This window comes from Triticum aestivum, chromosome 6A (genome assembly GCF_018294505.1).
Source record: "Triticum aestivum cultivar Chinese Spring chromosome 6A, IWGSC CS RefSeq v2.1, whole genome shotgun sequence".
NCBI classification, from domain to species: Eukaryota; Viridiplantae; Streptophyta; class Magnoliopsida; order Poales; family Poaceae; genus Triticum; species Triticum aestivum.
In genome coordinates this window covers 64,548,755-64,559,501 of record NC_057809.1, presented here as the reverse complement: position 1 = coordinate 64,559,501, position 10,747 = coordinate 64,548,755, and the positions used below count along the sequence as shown (strand labels likewise).

General features: G+C 41.5%; 1 long non-coding RNA gene across 1 annotated transcript; it reads left to right on the top strand.

Annotated features, from left to right (window-relative positions):
• The first annotated feature begins 6,224 nt into the window (after positions 1–6,224).
• LOC123132058 (uncharacterized) lies at positions 6,225–9,579 on the top strand. Its single transcript, XR_006464470.1, has 3 exons — positions 6,225–6,548; positions 7,667–7,810; positions 7,909–9,579. It is a non-coding gene; the product is annotated as an uncharacterized lncRNA (long non-coding RNA).
• Positions 9,580–10,747: the final 1,168 nt, after the last annotated feature.

The window sequence follows — 10,747 nt, the reverse complement described above, 5'->3', positions numbered from 1 at the left end:
AAGCAAAAACATTTGACGGGCAAGTGGATTATGAAAGCTTATCGAGGTTAGGACTGATAGGGCAAGTAGCAAGCGACTCAGGAACAAAATACATAATAAGACCATTTGGGCATTTGATCTTGTGCCCTACAAGATGTTTAAGGTCCCCAGCAATAGCTTCAGACGATTTTGGTTTTCGGCTGGAGACCTTTCCCTACAAAAGAGAGTTAAGCTTTCTTAGCCACCCACATCTTCAAGGGTGGCTTCGAAGCAATGAGTCTAAGTGCATCATCTGAGAACTTTGGCTTTGGAGCCCTAGCAAAAAGTCTGGCAGGTGAATAATAGTACTCATAAGAATAAGCAGAATAGTTCTTGGTCTTATGAACATGGCGGTTTGATGAAACGCGCTCATATTCATAGGCCTGAGTATGGCTTCCCTGCAAAACATTTGCGTTAGTGCGACTCAGGTGAGTCCTCTGTCTATATGAAGCCTTTGGACCGTATGAAGCCTGTGGTCTGGGGTTTGTCTTCTTCACCTATGGTGTCATGATAACATTCACAGGAAGATTCTCTAAACACCTTTTCGGCACCCAGACCTTCTTCATAGGCGGTCCATTCCTGCAGTTAGTACCAATATACCTGGCAAACACTTCACCCTTCTGATTCTTAAACAATTTATAGTTTGCATCAAAAGATTCATCAATAACAATGGGATTAGCACAAGTGAAGCCAGATAGGGTGGATGAATCCACTGAAGGTCCCTTTGCAGCAACCCATGTGGTTTTGGGGTACTTCTCAGGTTTCCAGTAAGAGCCATCAGCATTCATTTTCCTTTCGAACCCAACACCCTCTTTCCTAGGGTTTCGGTTCAGAATCTGCCTTTTGAGGACATCACATAGTGTTTGATGCCCTTTGAGGCTTTTGAACATCCCTGTTTCAAGCAATGTCTTCAACCTAGCATTCTCATCAGCAATAGCAGTGGCATCCTCAGCAGAGGGGTTAGTTGGCACATCAGCAGTTGAAGATATTGCAATAGTAGCAGCAGTAGACCAACCAACAACAGAAGTAGCATTGTCATGCTCAATACATTTAAGACATGGTGGTTCAAATCCTTCCTGAGCGGAATTGATCTGTTTGGCGTGAAGTGACTCGTTTTCCTTTTGAAGATCTTCATGAGTCGCTCTCAATTTCTCAAGATCTTGCTTCCTTTAGAGATAATCATAGGAAAGCTTTTCAAGAGTTGTTGAGAGCGTTTCATGATGACTTTCAAGTTCCTCATACTTAATGTGAAGATTTTTTATGTCTTTAATTAAGGACTGAGATCGAGTCATTTCAGCATCTAACAGGTCATCGCTTTTGTCTAACAGTTTTTGAATATGTTCCATAGCTTTCTGTTGTTCAGTTGCAATTTTAGCAAGTGTTTTGTAGCTGGGTTTGGAACCACAATCAGATTCATCTTCACTGGAAGTTTGATAGTGAGTAGTGCGTGTGTTTACCTTGGCACCGCGTGCCATGAAGCAGTAGGTAAGAGCGGAGTAGTCCTTGTCATTTGCATCGGTGTCGGTGACGGAGTCATTGTCTTCAGTGTTGAAGATGGACTTGGCAACATATGCTGTAGCCAGACTCGCAACGCCAGAATCGTACTCCTCCTCAGACTCCACCTCCGCCTCCTCAGAAGCGGACTCCTCCTCTGAATCCATTTCTTTGCCAACAAATGCACGTGCCTTGCCAGACGAGCTCTTCTTGTGTGATGAAGATTTTGAAGAAGACTTGGAAGAAGACTTTGAGTATTTCTTCTTCTTCTTGTCGTCAGAATCATACTCCTTGCTCTTCTTTTTCTTCTTATTCTCATTGTCCCACTGCGGACACTCAGAGATGTAGTGGCCATGTTTCTTGCACTTGTGTCATGTTCTCTTCTTGTAGTCATGAGCAGAAACTTCATCATTCCTTAAGCTTGATCGTGAGGACTTTCTGAAGCCTTTCTTCTTGGTGAATTTTTGGAACTTCTTCACAAGCATAGCAAGCTCCTTTCCAATGTCTTCAGGATCATCAGAACTGCTGTCAGACTCTTCTTCAGATGAGGAGACAGCTTTTGCCTTCAAGGCACGAGTTCGCCCATAGTTGGGACCGTAGATGTCTCTTTCAGAAAGCTAAAACTCGTGTGTGTTGAGCCTCTCAAGTATGTCAGACAGATCGAGTGTCTTGAAGTCATGACGTTCTTAAATCATCAGGGCTAGGGTGTCAAACGAGCTGTCAAGTGATCTCAGGAGTGTCTTGACGACTTCATGCTTGATGATCTCAGTGGCGCCGAGGGCTTGAAGCTCATTTGTGATGTCAGTGAGCCGATCAAACGTGAGCTGGACATTCTCATTTCTCTTGAAGCGGTTGAAGAGGTTGCGAAGGACACTGATTCTCTGATCTCTCTGGGTTGAGACGCCTTCGTTGACCTTGGACAGCCAGTCCTAGACTAGCTTAGATGTTTCCAAAGCACTCACACGGCCATACTGCCCTTTGGTCAGATGACCACAGATGATGTTCTTGGCAGTGGAGTCCAGTTGAACGAACTTTTTGACATCAGCAGCGGTGACACCTTCACCAGCCTTGGGAACGCCATTCTTGACGACATACCATAGGTCAACATCAATGGCTTCAAGATGCATGCACATCTTATTCTTCCAATAGGGATATTCAGTTCCATCGAAGACTAGGCACGTAGCGGAGACTTTGATTATCCCTGCAGTCGACATAGCTAAAACTCCAGGTGGTTAAACCGAATCACACAGAACAAGGAAGTACCTTGCTCTAACACCAATTGAAAGTGCTAGTGATCAACTAGAGGGGGATGAATAGGCGATTTTTATGAAAGTCTTCAAAACATGGAAGTTTCGAAGACAAACAATAGAAATAAACCTATTACCATGCAGCGGAAGGTAGACTACACTAGGCAAACCATAGTCAAGTATTCAATGGAGTGAAAGCACAATGACTAATAGCAGTTAGGCAGTAAAGATCAGGTAGGAAGATATTGTGAAGCCAATCAGAACAAGCAGTCACTCAGTGAAGACAAAAGATAAAGCAATCATACAATGACTTCACAAGGACCAATAGTAAGTAAAGGAAAGGGAAGGATGAAACCAGTGACTCGTTGAAGACAATGATTTGTTGGACCAGTTCCAGTTGCTGTGATAACTGTACGTCTGGTTAGGGAGGCTGAGATTCAACTCAGAAGACCTCGTCTTCACCTTATTCCTCTTGAGCTAAGGACACCCAGTCCTCGCCCAATCACTCTGGTAAGTCTTCAAGGTAGACTTCCAAACCTTCACAGACTTCATTCACCGGCGATCCACAATGACTCTTGGATGCTCAGAACGCGACGCCTAACCGGCTGGAGGATTCACAGTCCTTAAGTGTAATAAGTCTTCAGATCACACAGAAATGAAGACTTAAGTGATGCCTAACACTCTTTGGCTCTGGGTGTTTAGGATTTTATCCTCGCAAGAAATTCTCTCTCAAAGGTTTCGAGGTGGGTTGCTCTCAAACGACAAAAGCCGTGCACTAACTCTGAGCAGCCAACCGTTTATGGTTATAAGGGGTGGGCTATTTATAGCCACTAGGCAACCTGACCTGATTTGTCCGAAATGACCCTTGGTCACTAAGGAACTGACACGTGTTCCAATGGTCAGATTTCAAACACACACGACAACTTTACTTGGGCTACAAGCAAAGCTGACTTATCCAACTCTGGACAAGATTTGCTCTCATAGTCTTCACTCAAAGACATAAGATTTGGTTAAGCATCACTTCAGTCATTCTGACTGGTTCACTTGGACCCCACTTAACAGTACGGTGGTTCCTATGACTCAACAAAGAAAAAAAAGAATGACGAAACAACTAAGTCTTCGCGTTCCATAGTCTTCATGCGATGTCTTCTCTTGTCATAGTCTTCAATGTGAATGTCTTCACATACCACCTTTGACTTCAATGTCTTCATTCATTTTTAGGGGTCATCTCTGGTAGGAAAACCGAATCAATGAGGGACTTCTACCTGTGTTATCCTGCAATTCTCACAAACACATTAGTCCCTCAACCAGGTTTGTCGTCAATACTCCAAAACCAACTAGGGGTGGCACTAGATGCACTTACAGATACACATTCTGCGGACCACCCCAAGGTTGGCATAGAAAGTTATACATCCTCGTAGAACCTGTGGTGTTGTTCAATTCCACAGAGGCGTTCAGTAGGGTGAGTTGGTCCAATGCTCTGCAGGCAGGCTCTCTGTCAGGGCTGATAGCCGGTGGCCTGGAAAGCGACGAAGTCCTCGTACGAGACCCGTAGAAACATATCAGGTGAGTTCATGACCTGTCCAAACATATTTTGGGCCCTGTGGCGAAACAAAAAATACCTGTATTTTTATGCTAAACTTTTATATCCGTAAACATATTATTTCATTAGACTATAACCTAAACAAGTATGATGTTTTGTAGTTAGTTGGCATAGTTAATCACACAATAATATTGCTAAATATTAATTATTGTATTCTTTATCATACGGTTGTGACGTACATCAACAAAACAATTATGCTAAATTTAGTTATTTATCTTAACAAAATTCATATTTTTGTTGCATAAATTAGATATAGCACATGTGTGGGTTTGTGCGTCCATGTTTATTTTAATATCATCAGATATCATGATAGAGCTTCCTAAATCATATTATCTAACAAAAAACTTAAAAGTGGATTCTAGTGTATTATTAGGCCTTTAGGCTTTTAGAGATTTCAATACGGCTTACATACAGATGTATATAGACGTATTTTAGAGTGTAGATTCACTCATTTTGCTTCGTATATAGTTCACATTCGAATCTCTAAAAAGACTTATATTTAGGAACGGAGGGAGGATATCTCTAGAAATTTATAGAGTATATAGTAGTTGGCAACTGAATCTTGCAAATTAAGTTCAATATAAATTGACAATATGTGCTTGCTCTTTACGTGATAGTTGATAGTGAAGTAGCATCGCTTATAGTAATTACTTGTGCAAAGATAAAAATGTCCAATGTTTTCTTGTGCTGAATGATGATGCTAGTTCCTGCTGATGGACTGGAAAATGTTTGACAAGATGGCTGGCAATCTCGCGGCAGCAGAACTGGATGACCTTGATAGGGACACACCGGTTGCCCGGTTGTGACACGCGTTGGCTCGGTATGCATCAGTAAATTCTAGTCTTATTTGTAGTTACGGTCACAGGCCATGCACTTTAATCAATAACTGACATGGCGCGAATGTCCAATTGTTTGTTCTGGCAGGTGCATGGTCTATCGTTCAGCCTTAGTTCACCAAATTTGCTCGGGTCTGCCTCTGCTAACAGCCAACTTATGGTGTGGGATCTTAATAAACCGTTGGCAGAAATGATTCCTATGTGAGAAGCAATTTATATACAATTTTGTAGTTTGGGCCCTGTGGCGAAATAAAAAAATACTTATATTTTCATACTAAACTTCTATATTCGTCTAAACATATTATTTCATTAGACTATAACATAAACAAGTATGATGTGTTGCACTTACTTGGCATAGTTAATCACACAACAACATTGCTAAATATTAGTTATTGTATTCTTTGTCATACGGCTGTGACGTACATCAACAAAACAATTATGCCAAATTTAAGTTATTTATCTTAACATAATTCATATTTTGACGATTTGCATAAATTATATAGCACATGTGTGGGTTTGTGCGTCCATATTTATTTTAATATCGTTAAATATCATGATAGAGCTTCCTAAAGCATATTGTCTCGCAAAAAACTTAAAAGTGGTTTCTAGTGTATTATTAGGTAAGTACTCCCTCTATTTCTAAATATATGACCTTTTAGGCTTTTAGGGATTTTAATACGAGAGGAGCGTTTTGGAGGACGAGCACCATGAAGCTCGGAATCTCAACCAACTGTTCGTCCTTCAGGATGTGTGTATCGTGAATTTTCAGTTGTATACTGGCGCACAGAGGTGTCGTGGAGTAGTATGTTAGCTTTCTACATGGGCCGCGGGTGGATTGTATGATTGAATGAACAGGGAGCGACTACAATAGAAGAAGGGCCATGGGTGCAAAAATAGAAAAAACATGGCTGGGCCATCTGATCCTGGATGAAGGGCCCAGATTATTGTGGGTGGATCTGAGCACACAGGCACTATGTTATTTGCACAAAACTCCTTTGGTTCTACTCTTTTTGCTTTTAGAACCACCTCCTCCTTCCTAAGAACGCAACAATGCAGACCCAAAATCCTCCAATGTGTAGCTGGGCGATAGCAAGGGCTTGCCGACGGTGGCGGCGGGCCAGATCCGGTGGCTAGCTGGGCGACTGCGCCCAGCGGAGGTCCAGATCCAGCACCCGACCGTCTTGTCGGCTTCCTGGCTGCCTCGACAGACCTCCCCTGTGCGGACAAGTACTCTGCTCTTCGTCACCGCCAGCGCGCCGCCGCACAGCGCATCGAGAGGAACGAGGGTGTTGTTGCCAAGGAGGAGGTCTCCATGCACCGCCACTTCGACGACCTCCGCGCCCTCGGCAGGTACTCGACTCCGCCCGCGCCCACGTTCTTCCATCTTGATCCCGGAGCTTCTTAGCTCCTTGGGTGGTTGTATCGTTTGGTTTGGGAAACAAATTTTCACTGGGATGGTTTCTGAAGCGTGAGGACAACAGCCACTGTCCCATCTTCTGTCGGTATGCCTAGGGGAGACCGTATGCCTATGCCATAAATCTAAATCAGGACATTGTTGAGATGGTGGAAATTAGTAGTACATGTTTAGATTATGTTGGGGCATTCGATGCCTGTGATTCTGGCTAAGCTAATTTGAGTACCAAATTCAGTTAATTTGGAAAGATTCGGTGTTGATTAGCCATAACAAAAAATATAATGTCTGCTTACTTAAATTTTTTGACTGAGCAGCTAGTTCATGCGCTGCTGGGATATGGTTTCTTTCAACTTGATAGGAATAACAGGGATATCTCCATAGTTTTAAATAGCCGGCTATAGCCCCGCTATAGCTCCGCTATAGCTGTTTGAGCATGTTGCCGCTAAATGATTTCATGCACAATTTGCCGCTATAGCCTCGCTATAGCCCGCTATAGCTCAGCTATAGCTGTTTTTAAGGGTCGCCGCTATATGCCATAGCCTGCTATTTAAAACATTGGATATCTCTCGTATCCATGAACATAAATATTAATCACTGGACAAGCTTGCTATGCTTTTACTAGATTTTCGAGCAGTTCTGTATTTTGAAATTTCATCCTCTTCTCGGATATTGTACATGGGAACAAACTAATCTCATCTACCTATTAAATTACCTGCATGTGAAGTGCTTGCAGGCACAAGACTGAAATTCGTTACACTTGCAATATGTGCCACTTCACTGATTTCTGAGAGTTCAATATCTATTTTTCCAGTATAATGTCATTGAAACTACAATCATGACAAATTTGGTTTGGTGAAACAATTATACTAGCTCTTTGGTTTTCCTCATGTAGCTTTTATGATACTACGATTGCAAAAAGAACAATGGCAACTTTTTCACCTTTTGTATGTAGAAAAGACTCTCTTTCTGTATATCTTTTTAGTTTGCAACCTTAACATTACAATCTTGGAATTGGGGCTGATTTCTCAATTTCTTCTCTGCGTACGACGGATAGATCGAAGCTCTTCAACTAGTACTAAGTTTGTTCTCCGCTGTTTTGGTGTTGCATCTTGAACTGAAATGGAGGGAAGTAGTGAGACATAGCCTTCAGGAGAGCCCACAGTTCCAGTAATTGCAAAATTTATACCAACACTACCAGGTGAGAAGATATAGTCCAGAAAGGCAAGAAAATTTTGTCATTACCTAATTTTCCGTTAATCCCTTCTTTGGTGTTTTTTGCTGAATATTTGTTTGCAGTCGTGGAATCGGTCAATAGTAGTGCTCAAAATCAAGATTTCAGCGATGCTACCTCGTCTGCAGAGATTAATTCACTAATGCTTCTTATTGAATTTCTTTGCCATTATTGTATGTCCATCATTAGGCTATCTTTGTGGTTTACTGGTCATAGGTAATATTATTCTTCTCGAACCCATGACTGCTCTGGAGTGATTAAATTTTCCAGTGGCTTCTCTGTCCAGTATAGAATTTGTCTATAATTTTCCTTCCAAACAAATGGTATTGTTTATACTCATATTACCACAAAATCACCATTTCTTTGTGTCTTTGGTGCTAAATTAAAAGTACCTGACCAATAAGAGGCGCTTTACAGGAGTGGAAACCAACAGCTTCAGTGCACATGCAAAACATTGTGGCCTGCACTTGTAGTGCTGCTGTCAGCAAATATGTGTGCACTAAGGCAATATTAGGTCACAGGATATAATTAGCAGGAAATGTCCATTGGAGGGAGTAAATGGCTGATTGTTTTGACCTACTTGGGCTTGACTTGGGATAGTCCTTCGGTTGCTAACCATCCATTGAGCCATAAAACTTATAATGTAATATCAATACATCAGTATAGCCGGTCGTAAGTTGTATGCAAGTCTTATTGGGATGACGAGCTGTGAAAATAGATACAATTGATCAGTCATTGTCAAATTGTAAATATATTTTGTCGTACGATATTCTTTTCGTTTTCTCTTCAGTGGTCTAACTCCGCCTATGTCTTCTAGGCATAGCCGGTCCCAAGCCCGGGTAAAGGAGGAGGGTTGTGATAGGCTTGGCGAGCCAACGTAAAAACTAGCCAGTCCCATAGGTATGAAACCCATTTGAGCGAGAATAGTACTAGGATGGGTGACCTCCTAGGAAGTCCTCGTGAAAGGGTTTCATATCTAAGGGTTGTGATAGGCTTGGCGAGCCAACATAAAAACTAGCCATCTTTTGGGTATGAAACCCATTTGGGCGAGAGTAGTACTAGGATGGGTGACCTCCTGGGAAGTCCTCGTGAAAGGGTTTCATATCTAGCCTACCCCAACTTGTTTGGGATAAAAGGCTTCGTAAGTAAGTTTCTCTTCAGTGGTCTGACATGTGCCTCTGTGCTGCAGCATCAAGGTTTTACTTTTGTCATCTATGAGTTAGCAAAAGAACTTGAATTGCATTATTAATTGTTCAATACATATACACGATCAGGATTAGAGAACATAATTTCCTATTTCTTTCCTTGTAATGTAAAGTATATTTTTTTCCTTGTATTTGTAGATGCATGATGCCCTGACAACCGGAAACATCAAGACCGCAGATGGATATAAGAAGCTTTTATCAAAGTCTTCCCTTTCTGACGATTGAGAGAATTTCTATGGAAGATATATTTAACTGTGTTTTTTGATTATGCATCTGTACGTGTCTGTGCTCAACTGAATCGTGTTTGCTTGGTGTGACCTCTCCCAGAACAAGAAGCTTATGAGCAAGAAGTGGTAGAACTGGAGGGGAATGCTAGAGCTTTTCTATTATGACCATCAAGATAGTAGAGCTTATCGTTTTAAATAGCAATGCATGTTGAGTGGTGATCATATTTACTCTGTCTTGTTGGCCATGTACTAAAAATGATGCTACCATGTCTCATCAAGATATGTATGCTTGTGATATGCTCAATCCGGGATGGTCCAGTCTGATGTTAGTTATGCTTCAAACGGTGGCTTTGCAGTGACAATCATATTCAACTTCTTTTTGCATAATTAGTGATGGAGTACAAGCCACTGAAATGTGCATGTTTTTGCAGTGACAACCATATTCAGCTTCAAAGGGTGGCTTTGCAGTGACAACCATATATGAATACTGAAATATGCATGGTTTTCATAAAGTAGATACGTGCAAAGATTTTATGGGGCTTCATCACTGTGCAAATTTTGTTTATAACTAATTGCTAGTAGGCGAGATGAAATATCACCCCAAATATTTGGGGTCGTTGGACAAAATGAATGGAGAGAGATGAAATACTTGAGGTGATTACTGCAAAAGTTTTGTTTTAGAACTAATTGCTAGTAGGGTTTTTTCATAAAATATACATAAGTGGATGAGATCCTTTCATCAAAATTTGTGCCATCCACCTACGATCCAGTGGCTCAGATATGTTTTTCTATTTTTGCACCCATGACCCTTCTTCTATTGTAGTCGCTCCCGAATGAACACTATGTGCCTCCTGGGCGCATTTAAAGCTGGTATGAACGGCTCGCTTACATTTCGTTGATGTTTGCCGCGCTGCACATCTGCTTGGCCAGCGCCCTAGTTGCCTAGCCAGCGCCTAACTACTACGAAATACTTGAAAATAAAAAAACTACTATGCTAATAGCACACCATATGAAGGTAAAAAGAAACTAGCACACTATAAGTTGTTTCTTTTTTTTTAAATTGGCGTTGTTTCTATTTCTAGTAGCACATTGAAAGTGTGTTATATCGGCTAGAGGGGGGGGGGGGGGGGTTGAATAGGCGATTTTTATGAAATTCTTCACTGAGGAATTTGCCGGTGAGGAAATTCCTTAGCGAAGAACTACTAGCAGCGGAATAAGTACTCAAAAGTAAACATAACAGAACATAAGCATAGTCATCATGATGAAATGACGACAGGCACAGAGTACATGAAGCGTAAGCACATGATAACACAAGATGAAGACAAATAGACTGAAGAAATTGAACTAAGGAAATTGAGAAAGTCTTCAGTCAAAGTCTTCAAACACAGATATGAACAAGCACACAACAAGGAAATGAAAGAGTTGAGGAAATAGAACCAGTAAGCTTGATGAAGACAACGGTTTAGTAGACC